The sequence below is a fragment of the Choloepus didactylus genome, chromosome 19 (genome assembly GCF_015220235.1).
Source record: "Choloepus didactylus isolate mChoDid1 chromosome 19, mChoDid1.pri, whole genome shotgun sequence".
NCBI lineage: Eukaryota > Metazoa > Chordata > Mammalia > Pilosa > Megalonychidae > Choloepus > Choloepus didactylus.
This window is the reverse complement of record NC_051325.1, coordinates 58,645,430-58,669,051: the sequence shown is the minus strand read 5'-3', so window position 1 is coordinate 58,669,051 and position 23,622 is coordinate 58,645,430.

The window sequence follows — 23,622 nt, the reverse complement described above, 5'->3', positions numbered from 1 at the left end:
GGCTTTGGACTTGATTATTTTCTTTCAACTCTCAAAAAATGTTTTTATTAATTAAGTAATTAAGTAACTCATATTCTATCATTTATTCAGAACATATATAACCAGCACCATCTCTACTGAAGTCCTGGGGATAATGTAAGCTTGCAGAAGCATCCCTGCACAAAACGTCAAGGTAATTTGTTTTGGAGAAGTGGTAGGAACAGCTTCCCTTTCAGGATCATTTTGCCAAATGAACATTGATCATGTTGCCAGAGGTTGGGTTTTGTCGCACCAGACAAGTCCACATGAACACTTTGGGTTTTCTTGGTACTAAATCTTCAGAATGTCTCTGAATCAGTACATAATTTTTTGTTTTTTTTAAAAAAATCAGGTTGATTAGACATCTATCCACAAAATAAGCAAGAGTAACACAATTACAGCATGAAATGTTTTCAGCATTAACTCTGCAGTGGTCAAAGCTGATAGTCTGTTGGGGTGGGAGAATCAAGCTCGTCTTTCTCTTGGCTGCTGGAAGGAATGTTCTTGGAAACTCATCCTCATTAAATGGCATGGGCCCGGCTAGAAGGGGGTAAGTCTAATGGTTGTACTGGTGTCAGGCAGATTTGTCCCAGCTTCTCAAATTTCTCAGAGGTCATTTTATTCTGTTGGCTATGGCAATAGAGTGAGGGTCACAATCTCTAAGCAGAATATGCCTTCCATTTCAAGAAAATCTATATGCTTGAACATCTCTTTCATAATAAAACAGTAAAATGATTTTTTTTACTTCCTCAGGAACCATTTGAGGATCAGCCTGACCAGGACATCCAAGGTCTGCTTGGCAGAATTTCAGCTTTTATCTGTGAATTCAGGAAAGCCCAAGTAGGCATGGCCTTTAATTTGACAATGCAGTTTCCAGTTACCTCTGGTTCCTTCTGCCTGGCATTTTAACTGTGACTTAACATTCACTTGAATGTTTGTGGAATCTGGGATTTATTGTAAATGCACTTTTCTTGAAATGGTACTAGGTGATCAGCCAATGATGTTCTCATTAACATTGAATTAGAGATGTGGCTCCACAGATGTCAAGGGGCAATCTTTGTGCAGTATTTGCAGTAGCATTGGGATATCAAGGAAAATATCTATATTTGAGACTTTTCTAGATAGAGATTTGAAAAGTGGTTAAAAAAAATCAGATTCTGGACTCCTACAGGCTGAGTGCTGTATCATGGCTCTGACATTTGTGGCCATGGGGACTTACGGATGTCATTTAACCTCTCTAAGCCTTTGTTTTTCCTCTGTTCAGAGTGCTCATAATCACCAGATTAGATGGAAAGAAGTTAAAACACTGGGGCATGGAAGAAACTTCCAAAAAATTATTGCTGAGTGAATGAATGAAAAAAATGGAAAAAAAAATGAACAAATGAATAAAATCTCTCTTGGAATACCTTTCACCAAATTGCAATGAGAAAACTAGAACTGAGCTGTATTCAGCAACTCGTACATTCCGGTTTGGCTATGTAATTCAGGGGCCAGTGCAAAATGAAAACATGGGTCCCCTGTTAAAAACTTATTAAGAATTTCAAGACGACAACAGCTAAGCTTAACTGCATTGGCAGCACACCCACGAAGCTGTTCTGCCCACGTTCTTAGCAGTTTCATTCATTGGTTCATCCACTTGACAAATGTTCCTGGAACTCCTCTGTCGTCTGTACAATGACCTCCAAAACAACAGGTGTGGTTAACATCTTTGAAATGCCTGGTTTTCTACTTTCATTTTGGGAGGTCCCTTCCAAAAAGTAACTGTTTTTATCTACAGCAGAGACATGATTGGAGAGAGGAAAAAAAGAAAAAACAAAGAACTACCATGTTATGAATTCCTGAATCTTCTTTCATTTTCCCATATTATATAGTCTGGAAATGATTCAGTTTTCTTACTAAACAGTGTATTGTCTGCCTCATAAAGGAGATAGCAGCCCGTGCTTATAGAAGATATAGAACACTTAATGTAAGTTTCACTAATCCACAACTCCAGAAATTGGCGAGCTAAGGAAATCTAATGACAAGAGGTTAAATTGGGACAGACGCAAACTTTTCGTTCTCCTAATGATCATTTTCCCAGTGTGAGTTGCTATCATTTCAAAGGAAGGAGGGCATTCTTTTTTCCCTGCCTCTTTAGCAGCCTAGCAAGATATTTCATCTGGCTAAGGCTGGAGCTAATGAGGTCAGGGTCATGAACTTGACCTCTGTGTAGGGCAATTAGTTAACTTCAGAAGAAAACCCGAACTACACTTTCCACCTTAGATGGCCAGAGCACCATTTCTGGCACAGGTGACCATGTGTGGATGAAACAACAAATTGCTCAGCTCGCAGGCATAATAGATGCATGCCTCAAGTACTGTAGCCCCACCATCCCAGCCCTGGGCAGACACCACTAATTAATCTTGATAATCTTTCCTGCAGAGCTCAGACAAAGCCTCAGATGCCTTCAACACAGTGTCCTAGGTCAGAGTTCAGCAAACTATGGCCACAGGCCAAATCCAGCCCACCTCCTATTTTTATAAATAAAGTTTTGTTGGAACACAGCCCCATTCATTAGTTTACATATTATATATGATTGCTTTTGCCCTGCAATGGCAAAGTTGAGTAGTTCCAACAGACACTGTGTGGCTCACAAAGCCTAAAATATTTACTCTTTGGTCAATTAGAGACAAAAATTTTGATCCCCTGCTCTAGGTGGTCAGTGAATTTAGCAGAGCAGGAACATGTGTATTTTTCATTCCTAGATTTTCAACAGTGGATTTGGGAGTGATTATACATATTACAAATGATTCATCCTTTTAGGGAAGGATTGTATGCAAAGAAGAGAGCTTCCTTAGAACATTCTCTATTCGTTTGGAAATAATTCACCATGTGTTATTTATTTTATTTATTTTTAGCAGCAGGAGTGACATGAGAATTTAAGAAACTTCAAGCCAGTGGTTAATGAGCCCTGGCTTCTAAAAGAAATTAAGGTCTTAGAATTTTTACTGGAAGTTCACAAATGGTTGACATATCCCCAATATTTAGTTAATCAAAGAAAATGTCTATTGAAAAAATATGGAAGCATGTGTCCTACTGAAAAAAAAACAATCAGTGGCTCCTTTTTGTATGTAAAAAGGGAAGCGCAGGAGCTCTTTTTATTTTGAGTTTCACCATGCCCTTTCAATAATCCTTTCATAGTGTCCCCATGAAACCAAAAGTTCTGTGTGGCTGTAGAGTCTCCATTCATATTTGCTTCATTGTGCCTTCCAAACACCATACTATTTCATCTGACATTGTATACCTGCAAATTTCTAGTTACTTGAAGCAGCCTCAAAGGGTTTGGGTTTAACTGCTTAGGGCAGAGAGGGAAAAACATTTACATAAATTCAGAATCACTTTTTCTGAAGATATGAAGCCCATCTACCGGTAGGCTTTGGATTGTGAGTCTGTGGTTTTGATTTTCAAGTGGGCAAGAATTGAATTGGATTGAGAGCAAAAAAATGACAGGAAAGAGGAGAGTCAGGAAAACTAAGAAAAATGCTCTCTTTCTTCACCTGTGAATACTCATTTGCTCTTGGCCTTGATGGAAGCCTTAATTGCTCCAAGCCCCTTTTATTACGTATTATTTTCTTTGGCTATAAACAAAGCCTTTAATTTCTTCCAGTAATAGAATTCCACATACCATCCAAGGAACTAACGCTTCCCCTACTAAACAGAACTTTGTTCTTTACTCCAAGGGTAGATCAGACAGACCAGAACTAGCTGATCAGGGACTCAAATTCCTCTTCCCCTGGCGACTGGTCCAGAAGAGACCCTTGATCAATATTGGTCTATTCAGAGAGAATCATGGGACTTGTGTGGGAAGTGCCAGGAATAGAATCCATTTTCCACCATCTTGAATCCCGAACGAAGTAAGTCTGGAGTTACTGGAGTTACTGGGGACCACAGTATGAGACCTGGAGATGAAACTGAGTGAATAGAAGGCAGAGTTGAAAGGTAGTGAAAAACCAAGTCCCGACGACATCATTTGAATCCTTGACATAGTCATACTTGCAGCCACCTCTAGATTCTTGTCATGTGACCTGATAAATTATCTTTTATGCTTAAGCCAGTTTGAATTTTTTGGGTCACTTAACAAGTAGCAATGCTGAATTCTCCAAAGCAAGTAGACCAACTTTGTAAAACTCACAGAAGGAGGATATGATTCTGGAAAATAATTCCAGTATCATTTACCTTAGATTTGCACTCTCCACTGAGTTTCCAGGGTAATTTTCTTGTCCATCAGTTCTTTGGGGTCCCTCATGAAGAGATCAAACAGAAAAGATGTGGAAAACCAATGTGCTAATCAACACTACATAGTTTTTAAACTTGCTGCCGATTTTCTGTGGATCATTAAATTCCCCAAATATGAAACTATTTCATTGATATGTGGATCATGTAAAATAGCCTTGAATACAATTGCTATTTCCATGGTATCTGGATCCCTGAGTCCCCAAATAGCATTTGTGCTGGTCATAATAATTTTTCTGTTTCTGCCTTTTTGCTTAACTCTTTAGCATTGGGTGGTCTTCTGCGTTTAACTAAATGAATTCTATAAAACGGTGTGTACATGCATGCAAGCATGCAAATTCTTTGCTTTTATTTCTTTCCAGACTGGCTTTCTTTAATACCTCAGATGGCAATCAGAAAAGTGTTTCGCCACAACTGTCAGTCCCAGAGTCTGCATTAATATTCCATTAGGTTGCTGGGGAGGATACTGCATTTACAGAAGTCATTGCTCTTTGGGGGTCTTAGAAAAATCTAAAAGATAGGGAATAAAGATGAATCACTTTTGCATTAACTTGGAAATTTTATTATCTTCTAGCACACAAGTTGTCACAGAGAGGGCAGGGAATGCTAGACTTCAAGTCTTCTTCAAAGGCTGTACAGTTTTGATCCAAGAATTATAGAAATCACAAGAAACTCTTTCCCCCAGCAGAACCTTAGGGCTTGCTCCCATTTTAGAGCTCTTCTAGGCACGTCATAGTGACATCTGTATCATGTGATTAGAAAGGGTCATGAGGAAAGATGGGGCAAATCCTCTTGCCACTGTATCTCTGACTCCTTCACTCCAGTTGTCTCCAATCCTTTTGGGATTTCTTTCCATCTTGTAATAAGTCCTGTGGGGACTCTTTGTTGTTTTGTCTGCCCAACACTCATTTCCACTTATGTTGGTAACGGCATCTCTGTAGAGCATCCCTTCCCATACCCATCCATCTGGTCACTGGATGACACCACCCAACCAGTCCTCAGGAGTGGTCACCGGACCCAGGTCTGGCAAATCAGTATCTTTCATTCCCTTGGCCATGGTGATTGGTTCAAGGATGGACATGTGTCCTAAATCAGTCCAAGATGAGTAAATCCCAGGGCTTCTTCTGAGACCATTGGGAAGGAAAATTGCATTCTGGTAGGAATGTATGCATGGAGTTACTGTGGGCTACCTTGCCACCATCAGAAGACTCCTGAGAATTAAGTCTTTGCAAAGGAAAGCAGAACTGAGTGATGCAGAAACCAGATACGGCATTGTTTGAGCCTCAGGGTCTAGCCATTCCTGAAGTAAGTCTTGTTGTCTTAGACTTTTCCAATGGGTGAGTCAATAAATATCTTTTTGTTTTCTTAAGCTAGTCTGCATTGGATTTCTGTCACTTGTGGCAAAAAGAGCCCTGAGTTATATACGCAATCAGAGAGCCTAGGTTTGTTTGCTAGGGACTCTTACCTGTGTCCAGCATCAATAAGTCAGCAAAGGAAATACTCGGGATTACATAGGCAGGAGCTAGAAGAAATGGGAAAAGCAGTTTAACACAACAGGAATTGAGTAGCTCCATGAAGGTGGCTCCATTGACTAGATAGGGAAATGCAGGCAGAGTGCTGTCATATTGCTTACTTCTAGAGCAACTAGGATTCTAAAGAATTACTGGGGAGCTCAACATATACACAGATTCTTCCCGAATACCTGCTAATACTCGAGGTTCTATTTCAAATATATATATATATACGAGGATGCTTCATAGTTGGGACTTTCCAATTCTTTAGAAGCAATTGAAATGTTTTGTCTATTGGAGATACATCTCAGTTGTCCTCGATCAGTTGCCCACGGGGGACTTGGAGCACCTGCAAGGTAGGGGTCACACGTCACTCAACTTAGTCTACCAGCTGTGTACCCAAGGCCATTTCCTAAGTTTAAGAGCAAGAGCTTCCTTCTTTGTGAATGCAGACAGTATAAGCACCTGCCTCTTGGGTCATGGTGATTATTAAATAAGATGATTTACTTTTTCAGTCTGTATGATGCATACAACATTCTTGAGCTGTGATTGGCACAGAAGGATGCTCAATGAATGAATGCAAGAAACTCATTTCATGGCTTTTGGGATCCCATTCACCATTTTGACTTCACCTCCAGAATATTTTCCCATTTGTCCCAATCTTTCAGATAACAATTATTATTGATATAATAAAATATGTAACAATGTGAGTAATAAGAATTATTATTAGTATGATTTCTATTTATTGAATGCCTAACTCTTTTCCAGAAACTACAAAGGTGATCACATTCCATTATTACAATAATCTTACGGGTTCTGCCTGATAAGATTTTACAAATAAGGAAATGGAGGCTTAGAGAGGTTAAGAGGTTTGCCCAACATTACGGAGCCAAGAAGTGGCAGAGATGAGGTTCAAACCCAAGTCTATCTGATTTCCAAGCCTGTGACTTTTCCACAATGTAAGCAATACTCTTTATTTGCCAAACATGGCCCATGGACTAGCAGCATTGGCGTCACCTGGGAACTTGTTAGGAATGCAGAATCTTAGCCTCTAACCCAGCTCTACTAAATAAAAAATTGCATTTTAACAAGATTCCACAGGTTTGTTTGCACCCTAAGTTTGTAAAGCAGTTTGCTACCTGATTCTGTGGCTCTGTGCCAAAAAAGCTTCAAAATGTAAACTATTTCAGTATTGCTTTTTATTATGACATAAATTTGTTGACAAGTTCCAGTTATCTTCAAATGACATTAAGACTGTGCTTAGGATGTTTAAAGAGATGGGTTTGATGGTCCAGCCCCTGTGGCTAACAATCCTTGATCCCCAGAAGCCATCTCTTCTCATTGTTTTAGTGAATGAGTTGGATTATTCTGGGGGTGCTGATCAGTTACTGCCTAGATGATGATGAAATGGCTTGAAAAATGAGATTTTTGATAGTTCGGTAACTGATCCAGTTCCAACACTATAGACATGGTTTATGGGTCAGAATTCTTGACAGGTTCAGAATTACTTTAATAGTGTGAAAGTTGAGGCTATTGACTGAATCCAAATCCCTCACAGATATAAAAACTGGTTTGGAAAACTCCATGCCAATTGGATATGCTTATACAAAGGGGGAAAAAAGCCTTGATTTATGGGAACCATTTCTCTTTCCTATTTCCCTATTACTTTTTTTACAGTTATAAGTTTTAGAGTATTCATGGCTTAAAAGCTCCTTGCACAGTCTGTTGCTCAAGCTTTCTGGATGAAAAAAAGGAGAAAAGATAAATAAAAAGTCACCATAAAATACTGCATCTCAATAAGAAGCTTCAGTCTGTTAAGGACGAGGCAGTGGATAAGGGGGTGAACTCAGATAAAAGCTATCTGGGTTTGACTACTCATTCTTTTTCTTACCAGCTGGGTGAATTTGGACAGATGACTTAGTCTTTCCTTGCTTATGTCTCCCTAAAAGTAAAATGAGCGTACTAAAACTACCTGCCTCTTAGAGTTGATGGGAAGATCAAAAGATTTTATGAAATGGGTGGAGCACTTAGAGAAGCACTGAATAAATATTACACCTCATTTTCAGGATGACTTTAGGAGCCACCAAACACTGGCTCACTGCACATCAGGATTCTGAATCTGTCTGCTCACCTGAACTTATATGAAGCCCTGAAGGATGACTGTTCTGAATCTAAGGGACAGAGAGCTGGTTCTGGCTCCCAAATGCACCACCAACAGTGAGTTAAAGAGCAATTAAGAGGGCACATTTTAGGTCAGACTGCCTACACTTACTTATCAGCCAGTTTCCTAACTTTCAGGCTCCAGTGTCTTCATCTGAACACAGTTATGAACGGGTTGTTGCAAGGATTACACGAGAAGCACATATAAAGCATGGATAATACTGCCTCACTCAATGCCTTCGATTATCCCTGTTGCTATTTTTTATTATGAATTCTATTCCTTTGTGAAATTTTGATCACAACCAGTCTCATGCCCTTATGCTCCATTCATTCTCATTGAATGCAAAGTGAAAACAAATGCCAAAGAAATTAACTGACAAGGATATAAAGATGATAAATGAAAACAAGTCTTAGGGAACATATCACATTTTAATATTTTTGTGGATTAATTTTTAGTTAATGTTGTTGAGGATGGAAAATGGTTCCAATAGCAATAAAAGAAGAAAAAGAAAATAATAAATGCTCACCAATCAATGAGAAGGCACTAAAATGTTCCACAAGGATGATAGTACTGCTCACATGGCTTCAAATTGGCATCTTCTCTTACCTGCTTAAACCATATCAGCTGGTAAATGGAAAAAATGTCATTTACAAACACAAGACAAATGGGGAAAAAACCTAATAGCTACAAGATTAAGTTGTCTGAAGCTAGTCTATGAATGTTCTGAATTCTAAAACTTCAGTAAATAGCTGAACTCAAGGTATGTCACAGAATATAGCATGATTACAGGTAGCGATAAATGCTATGGCAAAACATAGAGCAGAAGAATAGAAAGTGGACAGGGGAAGACAGGAGTTTTATTTTGGATAGTTTTATTTTATTTTGGAACAGCCTCCCTGAGGAAGTGATATTGAGATGTGGATGAAGTGCCAATGGCTGGAGAAGAGAAGCTTCCAGGCTCCGGGATGAGTGAGTACAGAGGTCCTGGGGTGCGGTGATGCCTGGCGTGACCGACTGGCACTTAGGAGGCTGAGTTAGCAGGAGCAGAGTGAGCTCAGCGATGGAGTCAGTGTGGGGCAGGAGAAAGAGCCCGAGCTCGCCTGGTGATAGGATGAGTCTGCTCCAACGCTATGTGACCTGGGCAAGTTACTGAACTCCTCAGAGCCTCCCTTTCTTCATCAGCAAAATGGGAACACTAATACCAGCGTGATTCTCATGAGGACTCAATGAGACAATTTGTGGAGCATGTCTGGCAAAGTTCTTGTAGGGTAGAAGGTGCTCAGAAAACTGTAGCTGGAGAAAAGCAAAACCGTGCTGGGTTGCAGGGGGTCCCCAAAGACGTGCCCACGTCCTGAGCCCCAGTACCTGTGATGTGACCTTATTTGGAAAAAGGGTCTTGCCAATGTAATTAAGTGAAGGTCTTGAGATGAGATTGCCCTGGGTTTAGGATGGGCCCTAAATCCAATGCCAAGTGTGCTTACAAGAGACAGAAAAGGAAAGACACGCAGAAGAGGCGACCATGTTAAAATGGAGGCAGAGATGCATCTACAGGCTCAGGAGTGCCACACATTGCTGATGGCTCCCCCAAAGTGGGAGAGAGGCATGAAATGGATTCTCCCACAGCCTCAGAAGGAACCAACTCTGCCAACATCTTGAGTTTATATTTCTGACCTTCAGAATTGTGAGAGAATGAATTTCTATTGATTAAAGCCACCAGGATTAAAGTAATCTGTTACAGAAGCCCTAGGAAACTAATCAAAAACAAAACTGAAAAATCACAGATTTAGCTATTTGTGAGGCTAAGCAGTCACACAAAGTTCACCATTCATTTGATTAGTGTTCATTTCATATTTATATGAAATATGCAAGGCTGTGTAGTCACAAAGGTAAGTTCATGAACGCTTTTGTCCTCATGGGGTTTCCCATTTAGTGAAGGTGGCAGATGGGTAAGAGGCCTGCCTAGGACAACAGGATTTAAGTTCTGGGGGTTAGGGTGGGGATTGCAAATTCACTGAGCCCTCTCTTTCTTTCATGAGGTCCCTTCAATTTCTGGACAGCCAAATCTTGTAGAAGCTGCGATATTCACAGGAAACTGAATTTAGGTCCTAATGGAATTTGTATGGATGGCCTCATGATTTGATAAATAAACTTCATTTTCCCACTGGTAAATGGGGGAGGAGCATCACCAATACTTCCCATTCCGAGCTTTATCAAGGAATTAGTTAGAAAAGTCAGAGGCACTGTAATAGGACTTGATGAATAGCATAAGGGTGTCTGTATGACAGCAGGGGGGGTAACCAGCAAAAGGCATTCTGCAGAGCAATATTTAGTATTCATGAATTTCTCCAGTGTTCAGTTGAGGCTCCTAAGAAAATGTAGCACATGTTATTGAAATTAGGAAACACATTCAGGTCTTTAAAGTAGCATTGCCTGGGAACATGCACAGGATGGGAAATGTGCTTTGAAAACAAATATTCTCAGAAGGTTTAGGTGTAGAAACCATGTTGTCTCAAACGTACTCAAATGTACTGCCGTTGTGACAGTAAGATGGGGACTATGAAACACTATGACTGATTTTTAACAAACATTTCAAAATCCATACATGAAAAAACTTTGCTGTGTCTGTCAGAATAATTCTTTGGGAAGAGACACATCTATTCTTCAGCCACCCCCAAGTGTGGTAACTCACTGAGAGCTTAGTTGTGTTCTTGGCTTCAGGTGAATGAAACTGTTAGGTGCAAGCCCATTTTCTAAGGGGAAGAGGCTATAGGTTTTCCTAAATTTTCAAGGATCCTATAACTCTCAAAAATGTCAAGAATTACTAATTTAGAAGCTGTTGTCAATGGTGGATTTTTGTTTTGTCCATAAGTGGATTTGATGTGAAGAAAGAGCCAGAATGTGATTATACCAGGAGCCATTGATTGTATGCTTAGGATGGATTGTATGGTGTGTGAGGAAAACTGTTTCTAAAAACGTATTTGGCTCACTAGACCTTTGGCTGTGGTATACACGTCTAACTATATATTTATGTGTGTGTGTGTGTATGAAAATGGGACTGTACCGTGCATTATGTTTGGTAAACTTTCATTTATAATGCTATCAATGTTTGTCATTCAATAAACCAATATATTAATTAAAAAAAAAAAAAAAAGATAGAGCCAGAAGCCATTTAGGGTCATGTCTGATGACCTGAGTGCCTTGCAGTCTTCCCAAATCCTACATGTCCATTTGGAACTCGTGCCCTCCCTGCCACGCTTGTCCTCATTTCTCTAAGGGGGGCCTGCAGCTGGGAGCAGGGGGGGGAGATGCAAGTTTCGAGGGGTCTGAGGCTTATGTACTTTGAGGACCCTCCATTTAAAAAGTACATGAAAGCCATTTACTTTTGCCAATATTCACAACAATATGACCACGTGAACTTATTGCTAGGACCACCCCCCCCACCCCATCCCCACTAAGGTTTTAGATGGGGCCCTTCTACAGGAGGACCTGAAGCTTAAACTCCAATGTTTCATCCTAAGTCTACCTCTGCTTGGGCGTTCTTCTTGCTTTCCCCTGTTTCATGCTCCATCTGCATCATCCAATTAACTGAAAATTCTGTCTTTTCTATTTCAAAAATAATGTCTCGAATGTACACTTCTTTCTACAGCTACTTCTTGGACTCTTCTTATCCAAGACATTACCATTCCTTGCCTCTGGATATCTACAACAGGTTCCTTACTGGTTTCATCACTTATACTTTGCCCTTCTCCTCTCATTTTTCTACAGAACAGCCTGAATATCTGTTTGAAAATGTAAATCCAGGTTTTATACTCCCAGCTTAGAACTCTTCAGTCATTTTCCTATTCATTTAAGAGGTTATCATTGACTACTGTGTAAATAGGAGCATCCCCTAGAGTTATCCTGGGAGTAATACCCTGGGGAGTTATTACTGTGTCATATTTATTTTCTTTGGAGCATTGTTACAATGTGTAATCATATATTTACCTACTTTGTTTGGTTACTTATTTATTGTTTGTCTTCCCTGTTACAGTGTAAATGTCAAAATGTCAGGGACCATTTCTATTTTATAATTTGAACACATACTCATTTGACCCTTCTGCTTCACACATAATAAGTGTTCAATTAAATACTGCTCCAATTAAGAAAGAATTTAACAAGCTGGGTATGATCATATTGATTAAAAAACAAAGGATGGTTACAAAATAATAAGAGTTTTTCTTGGGCAAGTTGTTGAACTGAACTGAAGGCAATACCCAGAATGAAGTTTCAAAAATGATTTGAAAAATGGTCCCACCATTTGGAGTAAGTGTACAGCCTTCACATGTGTAGAGAAGAAGAAATACTCTAACACTCATGCTGGTTGGTAGATGGATTTGGAAGTGTGTAAAAGATGGATTTGGAAGTGTGTAAAATGTCAGTTTCATGATTCTCGGTCACACCATCCATCACCTGAAGGGTTTTGGAAAGGGATATAAAACAGGAAGCCTAAGACAGGGCATGTGTAGAAGAGCAGGAGAAGGTTCATGAGGGGTGATGAAATGCTTCGCCATAAGAATAATAGCCGGCATTTTTGAATGCTAACCATATGTCAGGCGCTGTGTTAGGTACTTTATCTAATCTTTCTACCAATGTAGGTAGTAAAAAGAGTTAACCTCACCATTTTATAGGTGAGGTTCCTGGGGCTTAGGTACCTTAAAAACCTTGTCTAAGAGATGGAGCCAGAACTTGACCTGTAGCTTTCCATGAATGTTTTCACTTCTTACAAAGAAATTGATGTCAATTCATTTTTTAAATCTGGACAAATAGTAAGTTATGGTTTATCTTGGCTCCATTCAATTTTTTGGAAAATTCAGACAAGTCTTTCTCCTCAGGGTGGAATAGGTACATGTGGCTGATGAACCTAATTCCTAAAGTCTGCAATTTCCCAGTTATCTTATTGGCAGCTCTTGCTTACGTTAAAATCTCCTGCACACCAAAATACTGCTGCTCTCTCATTTCTAATGTTGGTAACAAGAAAAATTGCTGCTATTTTAAGAATTTTCTTATAACATTGTCAAGAATTGCTGCCTTCCTCTTCAACATATAATTTTCTCATTATAAGCATCCTTTGATTTTTTTCTTTCTCGATTTTTTTTCTGGTCCTAGAATGTGTCATTTATGACAATGATGACATAAATAGATTGTGTCATTGCTTCCCAAAAAAGTACGAAAGAAGACTAAAACTAAATCAATATATCTGGGTATACATTGGCCTCTTTACTTTTGCCAGAGCACAGGGGTCATCCTAATTCAAGATTCCAAATGACCACACCTTGGTTCATATGCCATTGGTCCAAAGAATCCTTGACTCTGAAGCATTTTTGAGTTTCCTCTAAGATTCTCTGATATGAGTGATCTCATAGTCATGGATACAGCTTCATTTCTCACTAGGCTGTCTGAATTTTTAAAACATCCCCAAAGGAGATGAAACCCCAAAGAGAGAATGAGTGTATTATTTTTGTTCAACAGCAGCAGATCTCATAGTCAAAGAAATCAGCCTGACACTTGGCCCAAAGAAAAGGGATGTCAGCCTGGTGAACACATCAGGAGTTTCTCTTCAGTGTCTTGTCTCTGTGTTGTCTTTTGAGGGCCACGGGCTGAAGCCTAAGGCCTGTGGTCACAGTGGTTTGTGCCTAAGTCCACACCATGACTTCTGTGGTGAGGCTGACCATCCAAACCTACCTCTGATTGGAACCTTCTTAGTCATTTTAAGAACTTTCTCAGGTTTCATTTTGCTTCATGTTTAATTACACCAATAGAAAAGGAATACGTTCTTCTTGTAAAAGATTCATGTAATATTAAAAGATGCTTCTACCTTCCCATTATGGTAGACAGAATAATGTCTCCCCAAAGAGGGAAGCACGAAATTCAGAGTCGGACAGGCAGATGTAACAATGGAACAGAAGTTGGAGTGATTCAAGGAAGGGCCCATAAGCCAAGGAATGCAGGTGGCTCCAGAAGCTGGAAAAGCGAGGAATAGATTCTCCCCTGGAACCTGCAGAAAGAATGCAGCTCTACCAACCTGTTTCAGACTCATGGACTCCAGAGCTGCAAGAGAACAAATCTGTGTTGTTTTAAGCCACTATGCTTATGGTAATTTGTTATAGCAGCAATAGGAAACTAATGTAACCGTCAACTGTTACCTGTTTGCTATTATCCTTCGATACATTTATCCTTCTATACATTTATGTGTTTACAATTATATAGTTTACATTTTGCAATATATAAATGGGATAATACTATGCATATTGTTCTTTTACTTTTTTTTTCTTAACAATATGTCTTGGAGATATTTAATATCAATGCGTACAGGTCCATCTCATTCTTTTATAAAGATTAGTCCATAGAAAGGAGATTCTGTGATACAGTTAACCATTTCTCTATTAATGGAATGTTTTTAGTGTTTCCAAGTTTTGCTATTACAAATACCTTTAAATGAAAAACTTTATGAATTCCTCTTTGTGCATATGAGTGTGTATTTTTGTCTTATGGCTTTTAAATTTTTTTTTTGTTATTTTTGGTTAGTAGTAGTGTGACTATGATGTACATAGATATAATTTTCTTTGTATTTATTTTACTTGGGGTTCACCAATTTCCTTGAATCTTGAATTGATATTTTTCAACAGTTTTGAAATATTCTTGAATATTATCTCTTTACATATTGCTTTTACCTCATTCATTTCTCTGCTGGGTGTCCCATTACTTTATTTTATTTTATTTTATTTTATTTTATTTTATTATTTTATTTTATTTTATATATTTTTTTATTATTTATTTTATTTTGAAATAAATTCAAAGTTACAGGAACAGTTGCAAAAACAATACAAACCCCATACACAGCATACCCTGACCCCACTCCCCCAATACCCTGATCCATCAACTTTAACATGCTGTCACACTGCCATTTCTTTCTTTCCCTCCCTCCCTCCCATCCATCATCTATTGCTCTGTCTTCTGAACATGTGAGAGCAGGCTGCACACATCCTTGAACAAACACTGTAATTCACATATACAATTCCCATGAACAAGAACATTCTTTTATGCAATCCCATTAAGCACAGCTAAGAAGTTCAAGGAATTCAACATTGATACAAAGCTTACACTCTAAATTTCCTTTTTTTTCCCCTTATGTCCCAACTGTGTCCCTTTGAGCCTCCTGTCTTCCATCCTCAGATCCCATCCAGGATCATCCTTGGCATTTAATTGTCATCTATTTAGATTGTCCTTTTTTTTCAATTGTGGAAACATATATACAGCCTAAATCTTCCCATTCCACCCCCTCCCTAGCATTCCATTAGTGGGATTAATCTCATTTAGAATGTTGTAATGCTATCACCTTCCCACCATCCATTACTAGAAATTTCCCTTCACCTCAAACAGCAACCCTGCACTCATTTCTTAATTCCCCATTGCCCCTTCCCCCATGTCTCATAACCCATATGCTACTTTTCAGCTCTATGATTCATATTCTCTGATAATTTCTTTGTGTTTACTGTGGGGCTTAAATTTAACCTCTTAAATCCATAACAGTCTTGGTTTTCTTTGATACCAACTTAACTTCAATAGGACCCATAAACTATGTTCCTATACTCCTCCATTTCCCCTCCTTTATATAGTTCTTGCCAAAAATTACATATTTTACATTGAGTCCAAAACCACCGGTTAGAATTTATGTATTTTATATCCTGTAGAAAGTAAATAGTGGAGTTACAAATCAAAAATTATTGACTTCTATTTGTATTCCATTGTGGTCAGAGAATGTGCTTTCAATATACTCAATTGTTTTTTTTTAATTTATTGAAGGTTGTTTTATGTCCCAGCATATGGTCTATTCTGGAGAAAGATCCGTGAGCACTAGAGAAAAATGTGTCCTGGTGATTTGGGATGTAAGGTTCTATATATGTCTGTTAAAATTCTCTATGTATCTCTCTCTTTTCTTTGTTTCTCTGTTGGTAGGGCTCCCTTTAGTATCTGAAGTAAGGCAGGTCTTTTATCAGCGAAATCTCTCAGCATTTGTTTGTCTGTGAAAAATTTAAGCTCTCCCTCAAATTTGAAGGAGACTTTTGCTGGATAAAGTATTCTTGGTTGGAAATTTTTCTCTCTGAGAATTTTAAATATGTCATGCCACTACCTTCTCTCCTCCATGATGGCCGCTGAGTAGTCACTACTTAGTCTTATGTTGCTTCCTTTGTATGTGGTGAATTGCTTTTCTCTTGCTGCTTTCAGAACTTGCTCCTTCACTTCAGTATTTGAGAGTCTGATCAGAATATGTCTTGGAGTGGGTTTATTTGGATTTATTCTATTTGGAGTTCACTGGGCATTTATGCTTTGTGTATTTATATTGTGTAGAAGATGTGGGAAGTTTTTCCCAACAATTTCTTTGAATATTCTTTCTAGACCTTTACCCTTCTCTTCTCCCTCTGGGATACCAATGAGTCTTAAATTTGGACATTTTATTTTATCTATTGTATCCCTGAGATCCATTTTGATTTTTTCGATTTTTTTCTCCATTCTTTCTTTTGTTCTTTCATTTTCTGTTCTGTGGTCCTCTAGGACACTGAGTCATTGTTCAATTTCCTCTAATCTTGTATTATGAGTATCTAGAGTCTTTTTAATTTGGCCAACAGTTTCTTTTATTTCCATAAGATCTTCTATTTTTTTAATTTACTCTTGCAATGTCTTCTTTATGCTCTTCTAGGGTCTTCTTTATGTCCTTTATATCCTGTGCCATGCTCTCATTCTTTGACTGTAGTCCTTTGATTAATTGCATCAAGTACTGTATCTCTTCTGATTGTTTGATTTGGGTGTTTGGGATTGGGTTCTCCATATCATCTGATTTTATCAAATGCTTTAAGATTTTCTGTTGTTTTTGGCCTCTTGGCATTTGCTTTGCTTGATAACTGTGATCTTCCAGGACCTCTGCTGAGGGAAGGCTGTGCTATATCACAAGTGCGCGCCGTCCCTCAAGGGAAGCCCCGGGCTGCCGGGCTGTGAAGGAGCACTCCCAGCCTGATGCAAAAATGGCTGAATGGGGCATCTCAACCCCCCCCCCCCCCTTTTTGCACAGCTCCACCTTCCCAGCTCTGGGACAACTAGCTGTGGGTGCACCCAAGGCCACTGTCCATGGCTGATATTGTGGCATGTGCACGGTGCTGTGGGATACACTCCCCGCCAGACTGGGTTCCCTGGCGCAGCTCTGGGCTGTGGGTACAGCCCGGGCAGGAGTGTCGCCAGCATGCCAGAAGCCAGCTGCAAGGGGCGCGGTTTCTTTCTCCTTTTGGCTCTCCCCTCTGTCCCTCTGGCCCCAGGACAATCCGTAGCTGGTGTGGGGAGGGCTGTCCTCCACGCCAGACACCGAGGTGTTGGTTACAGCCCACTCCTGCAGTGCTTCACTGTGTGGTTCTCACTGCCGATATCTGCAGCTGATCCCAGGTTTTTTTTTTTTTTTTTTTTTTAAAAAAAAGAACTAGTCTGTCTCCAAACACCAACCCACAGTTTCCCCACACTGCAGGATGGTCGCGGGACTTTCAGCCAGCTTACTCACTCGTTTCAGAATGCAGACTCCGGTTTCACCAAGTGCACAGTCCCTGTGGTTTTAGCAGACCATGTCCGGCTGGTGCATCGCTGGAAGTGGTGTTCTGGGTCACTTTCTGGTTTTTATCTAGTATTTTTCACAGAGGTGTTTTTTTGCCCTCTTTCACCTAGCCGCCATCTTAGGTTCACCTCCCATTACTTTTTGATCACATATCACATTTCTCATATGACTGATCTCTTCTTTCCATTTGCTTTTCCTTCTATGCTTCAGTTTGGATATTTTCTGTTGACCTGCATTTGGGTTCAGTAATCTTGTCTTTTTCCATATCAATTATACAATTCAGCTCATTCAATGAGTTAATGTCAGATATATATATATATATATATATATATATGTTTCATTTCTGGTATTCTCATTTGATTCCTTCCCTCTTTTCTTTTTTTAAATATTAATTAGAGTTATTTTAAAGGCATTGTTTGCCATTCTAATATCTGGGTCATCTGTCCTCTGTTTCTTTATATTTTTTTTCTGTTGGTAATTAATCACATTTTCCTGCCTCTTTTCATATCTTGTAATTTTTTACCACCTGCTAGACAATGTAAAAAGAACTGTTGAGGAAGATGGTATCTTCTACCAGATGGGGTTTGTTTTTTCCACTATTCTGCAGTTTGCATCGATGTTCATGAGAGATATTAGTGTATATTTTTCCTTTCTTATAATTTTTAAAATATCTTGTTTTGGTATTAAGGTAATGATAGCCTCATGAATGAGTTAGGAAGCAGTTACTCTGTTTCTGTTTTCTGGAAGAGATTGTGGAGATCTGCTATTGTGTCTTTCTTAAATGTTTGGCAGTATTTACCAGTTAAACCATCTGAGCCTGGTACTTTCTTTTTGGAATAAATATTGACTGGTGGGAATAACCTTTATAAAAGAATGAGATGGAGCTATATGCATTGATATTAAAATATCTCCAAGACATATTGTTAAGAAAAAAGTAAAAGAATAATATGCATAGTATTATCTCACCGTGTGTGACCTTGTATGGATTTTGATAGGTTGTGTCTTTCAAGGAATTGGTTCATTTCATCTTAGTTATAAAATTTGTAGGCAATGATTTTTTCATAGTAGGAAATCAAATTTAATTTTAGGTTGGTTTTTAAATGTATTTTTCTAGTCTACCTGCCTGATTTGTATTTTTTATTTTCAACTTTATTTCTTTATTTATTCAACTAGTTATCATGAACGGTGAAAGAACTTGAGTAAGTACTGATGCAGTGGTGGGGACACAGAAACTTCAAGATAGATATCTGAAGTCTGAAGAAGTGTGAGTGTGAAAAAGGAAACCTATATTAGGATAAAACCCTTTTGAAATTAGTCAGTTTTGCCCATAACCTTCTCTGATTTTCTTTTTCTCTGTTAAGATAGAGGAATTTCCCTTCATTAAAATAATTTCGAAACAAAAGGCCATAGAAAAAGTAACCTGATAATAACCTAGAGTTTTATTTTATTTTTTTTTTAATTTTTATTTTGAAATAATTTCAAACACATAGGACAGTTGCAAATACAATACAAACCCCATACAGAGAACTCCAATACCCCCCCACCCCCAGATATCTGTATCTACCAATGTTACATTTTGCTATCTTTGCAGTACCTTTCTTTCTCTTTCCTTCCTTCCTTCCTTCCTTCCTTCCTTCCTTCCTTCCTTCCTTCCTTCCTTCCTTCCTTCCTCTCTCCCTACCTCCCCCCTCTCTCTCTTTCAACTATATCTATTACCTTTCTATCAATTATCTATCTACGCATTTATCATCTTCTGAACATTTGAGAGCAGGTTGCATATATCACACTCCTTGAACTCATAATACTTCCATGTACATTTCCTACAAACAAGGATATTAACTTATGTCATGAACTTAACTGCAGTTAATTCAAGAAAATTAATATGGATATAAAGCTTAAATTCCATATTCCAATTTTTCCTTATGCCCCCTTTGAGCTTTTCTCCTCCATTCTTAGATCTACTCCAGTATCATATATTGCATTGATTATCTTTAACTCTTAATTAAACTTTTTTTATATTAACTATATCAATTTTTTTTTAAAAAAGACATAAAATAAGAAAACATTTCAAACAAACCATAACAAGGGAGTAAGAAAAAGACACCTAACCTAAAATAACTACTTTACTTTCAACATGTTCCTACTCTACCCCAAGAAAATAACCTAATATAGCAACATTTCTGTGAACTTGTTCCTACCATACCCATCAGAAAATTAGCAAACCATAGTCATTCCTGGGCATTCCCAGAACATTAAATTTACCCACAATAGCTTATCTGTTCTTATTGGGTTATCGTTCCCCCTTCATTAATTGCTCTCTATCGCTAATTCCCCACATTCTACATTGTAAACCATTTATTTTAGGAGTGTGTTGTTTAACCTCCAGGTGTTTGTGAATTTTCTAAGTCTCTGATGGTTATTGACTTCTAATTGCATTCCATTGTGGTCAGAGAATGTGCTTTGAATAATTTCAATTTTTTAAAATTCCTTGAGGCTTGTTTTATGTCCCAGTATATGGTCTATTCTGGAGAAAGTTCTGTGATCACTAGAGAAGAATGTGTATCCTGGTGATTTGGCATGTGATGTTCTATATATGTCTGTTAAATCCAATTCCTTTATCAGATTGTTTAGGTTTTCAGTTTCCTTATTGGTCTTCTCTCTGGTTGATCTATCTATAGGAGAGAGTGATGCGTTGAAGTCTCCCACAATTATTGTGGAAACATTCATTGCATCCTTTAGTTTTGCCAGTGTTTGTTTCATGTATTTTGTGGCACCATGATTGGGTGCATAAACATTTGTGATTGCTATTTTCTTCTTGTTGAATTGTCCCTTTTATTAGTATGTAGTGGCCTTCTTTGTCTCTCCTAACATCCTTGCATTTAAAGTCTATTTTATCTGAGATTAATATTGCTACTCCTGCTCTCTTTTGGCTGTAGCTTGCATGAAATATTTTTTCCATCCTTTCACTTCCAATTTCTTTGTGTTGCTGTGTCTAAGATGAGTCTCTTGTGTGCAACATATTGATGGTTCATATTTTTTGATCCATTCTGCCAATCTGTATCTTTTAATTGAGGAGTTTAATCCATTTATAGTCAATGTTATTACTGTGAAGGCATTTCTTGAATCAGCCATCCTATCCTTTGGTTTATGTTTGTCAGATTTATTTTTTCCCTCTTTCTCTTAATGTCCTTTAATGAACTAATATTGAATCTCTTTAGTACCGAACCTTTCTTCATCTCTCTCTCTCCTTTCTTTGTTTCTCTGTCAGTAGGGTTCCCTTTAGTATCTGAAGTAGGGCAGGTCTTTTATTAACAAAGTCTGTCAGCATTTGTTTGTCTGTGAAAAATTTAAGGTCTCCCTCAAATTTGAAGGAGAGCTTTGCTGGATAAAGTATTCTTGGTTGGAAATTTTTCACTCTCAGAATTTTAAATATGTCATGCCACTGCCTTCTCGCCTCCATGGTGGCACTAGTCACTACTTAGTCTTATGTTGTTTCCTTTGTGTGTGGTGAATTGCTTTTCTCTTTCTGCTTTCAGAACTTGCTCCTTCTCTTCAGTATTTGGCAGTCTGATCAGAATGTGTCTTGGAGTGGGTTTATTTGGATTTAATCTATTTGCAGTTCACTGGGCATTAATGCTTTATGTATTTATATTGTGTAGAAGGTTTGGAAAGTTTTCCACAACAATTTCTTTGAATACACTTTCTAGACCTTTATCCTTCTCTTCCCTTTCTGGAACACCAATGAGTCTTATATTTGGATGTTTTATTTTATCTATCATATCCCTGAGATCCATTTCAGTTTTTTTTTATTTTTTTCCCCGTTCTTTCTTTTGTTCTTTCATTTTCCATTCTGTGGTTCTCGAGGTCACTGATTTGTTGTTCGGCTTCCACTAGTCTTGTACAATGAGTATCCAGAATCTTTTTAATTTGGCCAGCAGTTTCTTTTATTTCCATAAGATCATCTATTTTTTATCTATTCTTGCCATTTCTTCTTTATGCTCTTCTAGGGTCTTCTTCATGTCCTTTATACCCTGTGCCGTGCTCTCGTTGTTTGTCTTTAGTTCTTTGATTAATTGCTCCAAGTACTGTGTCTCCTCTGATCTTTTGATTTGGGTGTTTGGGTTGGGTTATCCATATCATCTGGTTTTATCATATGCTTTAAAATTTTCTGTTGTTTTTGGCCTCTTGGCATTTGCTTTACTTGATAGGGTTCTTTTAGGATATGTAGGATTACTTAAGGACGAATCTCTAATTTGTCAGATCTACAGCTTGGTGGCTTACACTTTCTCTGACTAACCAGCAGATGGCGTCCACAAGTCACCTATTCCCCTCAAGTCAGTTCTCCCCGACACTGTCTTTGTGCTGTGTTGGGGTCTGATTCTTGTGGGGTCCAATTGGTGCACCAAGTTTGGGTGTGTTGTTGGTGCTGTCCGCCCTGAATGTGGGGCATGTGTCTGAGCCGTTAGGTGGGGAGGGCAGCTTTAAAAATCAAACCTCCCAGGTGTTCCTGGAGATTTAAAGCTGTTGCAAGAGTCTAAACCTTCATTTCAGTCTCACCACAGATTGTCTCTGCCACTGACCCACAAGTCTTTGGTATTGGTGTATGGTCCCTGGGATTTCTGAGTGGGTCCCTCTTCCAAGCTGTGCCCTTCTAGGGCCTCTGCTGAGGGAAGGTTGTGCTACTTCACAAGTGCGCGCCATCCCTCAAGGGAAGTTCTGGGCCCCTGGGCCGTGTAGGTGCGTTCCCAGCCTGCTCTAAGGATGGCTATATGGGGTGTGTTAATTTCCCCCTTTTCGCACAGCTCCACCTTCCCTGCTCTGGGACAATTAGTTGTGGGTGTGCGAAAGGCTATTGTCCACGCCCGATGCTGTGGCGTGTGTGCGTGCTGCTGGAAACACCCCCCGTCACAGTGGGTCCCTTGGCGCGGCTCTGGGCTGAGGCCCCGGTGCCAGGTAGGAGCGTTCTCAGCCTGCCGGGAAGATGGCTGCAAGGGGCATGGTTTATTTCCTCTTTTGGCTAACCGCTGCCTGCCTTGCTCCAAGACAATTAGCAGTGGGTGCATGAAAGGCTCTCTTCCACGCCAGATATCAAGGCGTTCACGCAGCTCATTCCTGCCGTGCTTTACTGTGCGGTTCTTGTTGCTGTATCTGCAGCCACTTTTGGGATTTTTTAGAAAAGAACTAGTCCATTTCCAAACGCCAACCCTTGGTTTCCCCACATCGCAGTGTGGCTGCTGGATATTCAGCGGCTTACTCACTCGTTTCAGAATGCAGACTCCTGGTTTCACCAAGTTGACGGTCCCTGTGGATTTAGCAGACCTTGTCCGGCTCGTGCATCGCTGGAACTGGTGTTCTGGGTCACTTTCAGGCTTTTATCTAGTATTTTTCATGGAGGTGTTTTTTGCCCTATCTCTCCTATCCTCCATCTTAGATTCTCCCTCCCTAGGTGTTTTAAAAGCTGTAAAATTAGTTTAGATTAACTACTATTCTGTGCTAATACAGAATATCAATGAAAAGGGCAAATTAAGCTATGTGCAAAAGCAGCACATTTATTTTCAGATCCGATCACTTTTGTCTGTGACTGCTTTATGAACTCTGTCTTTCATGTTCTGAGTAACTATTTGTAAAGTTTGCTTTCTGGCATAAAATAACTTATGAAATTATCTACTCATCAAGAAATAGCTTAGGCCAGAGAGAATTTTGCTCAGTAGAACTTAATGTAAAGGCATTAAATTCTACTATTTAAGGCATTAAATTCTACTAATTAAATATAAAGACCTCTGAGCACAGCGTCATTTCCCCTTTATCCATGGCCACCCTTACTCATGGGTCTATAAAGAAAGCTTAACTGTATGCATGAGGAAGCCAATAAATAACATCAATAAGGAATAATAATTATTTGTTGAGTAAGAAGCAGGCATTGTGATATGTACTTTATGTGTTGTCTTATTTAATCCTCAGAACAACATTGAGGCAGGTTTTATATTATCTATGTTGTAAATTGTGAAAATGAGGGTCAAAGTGGG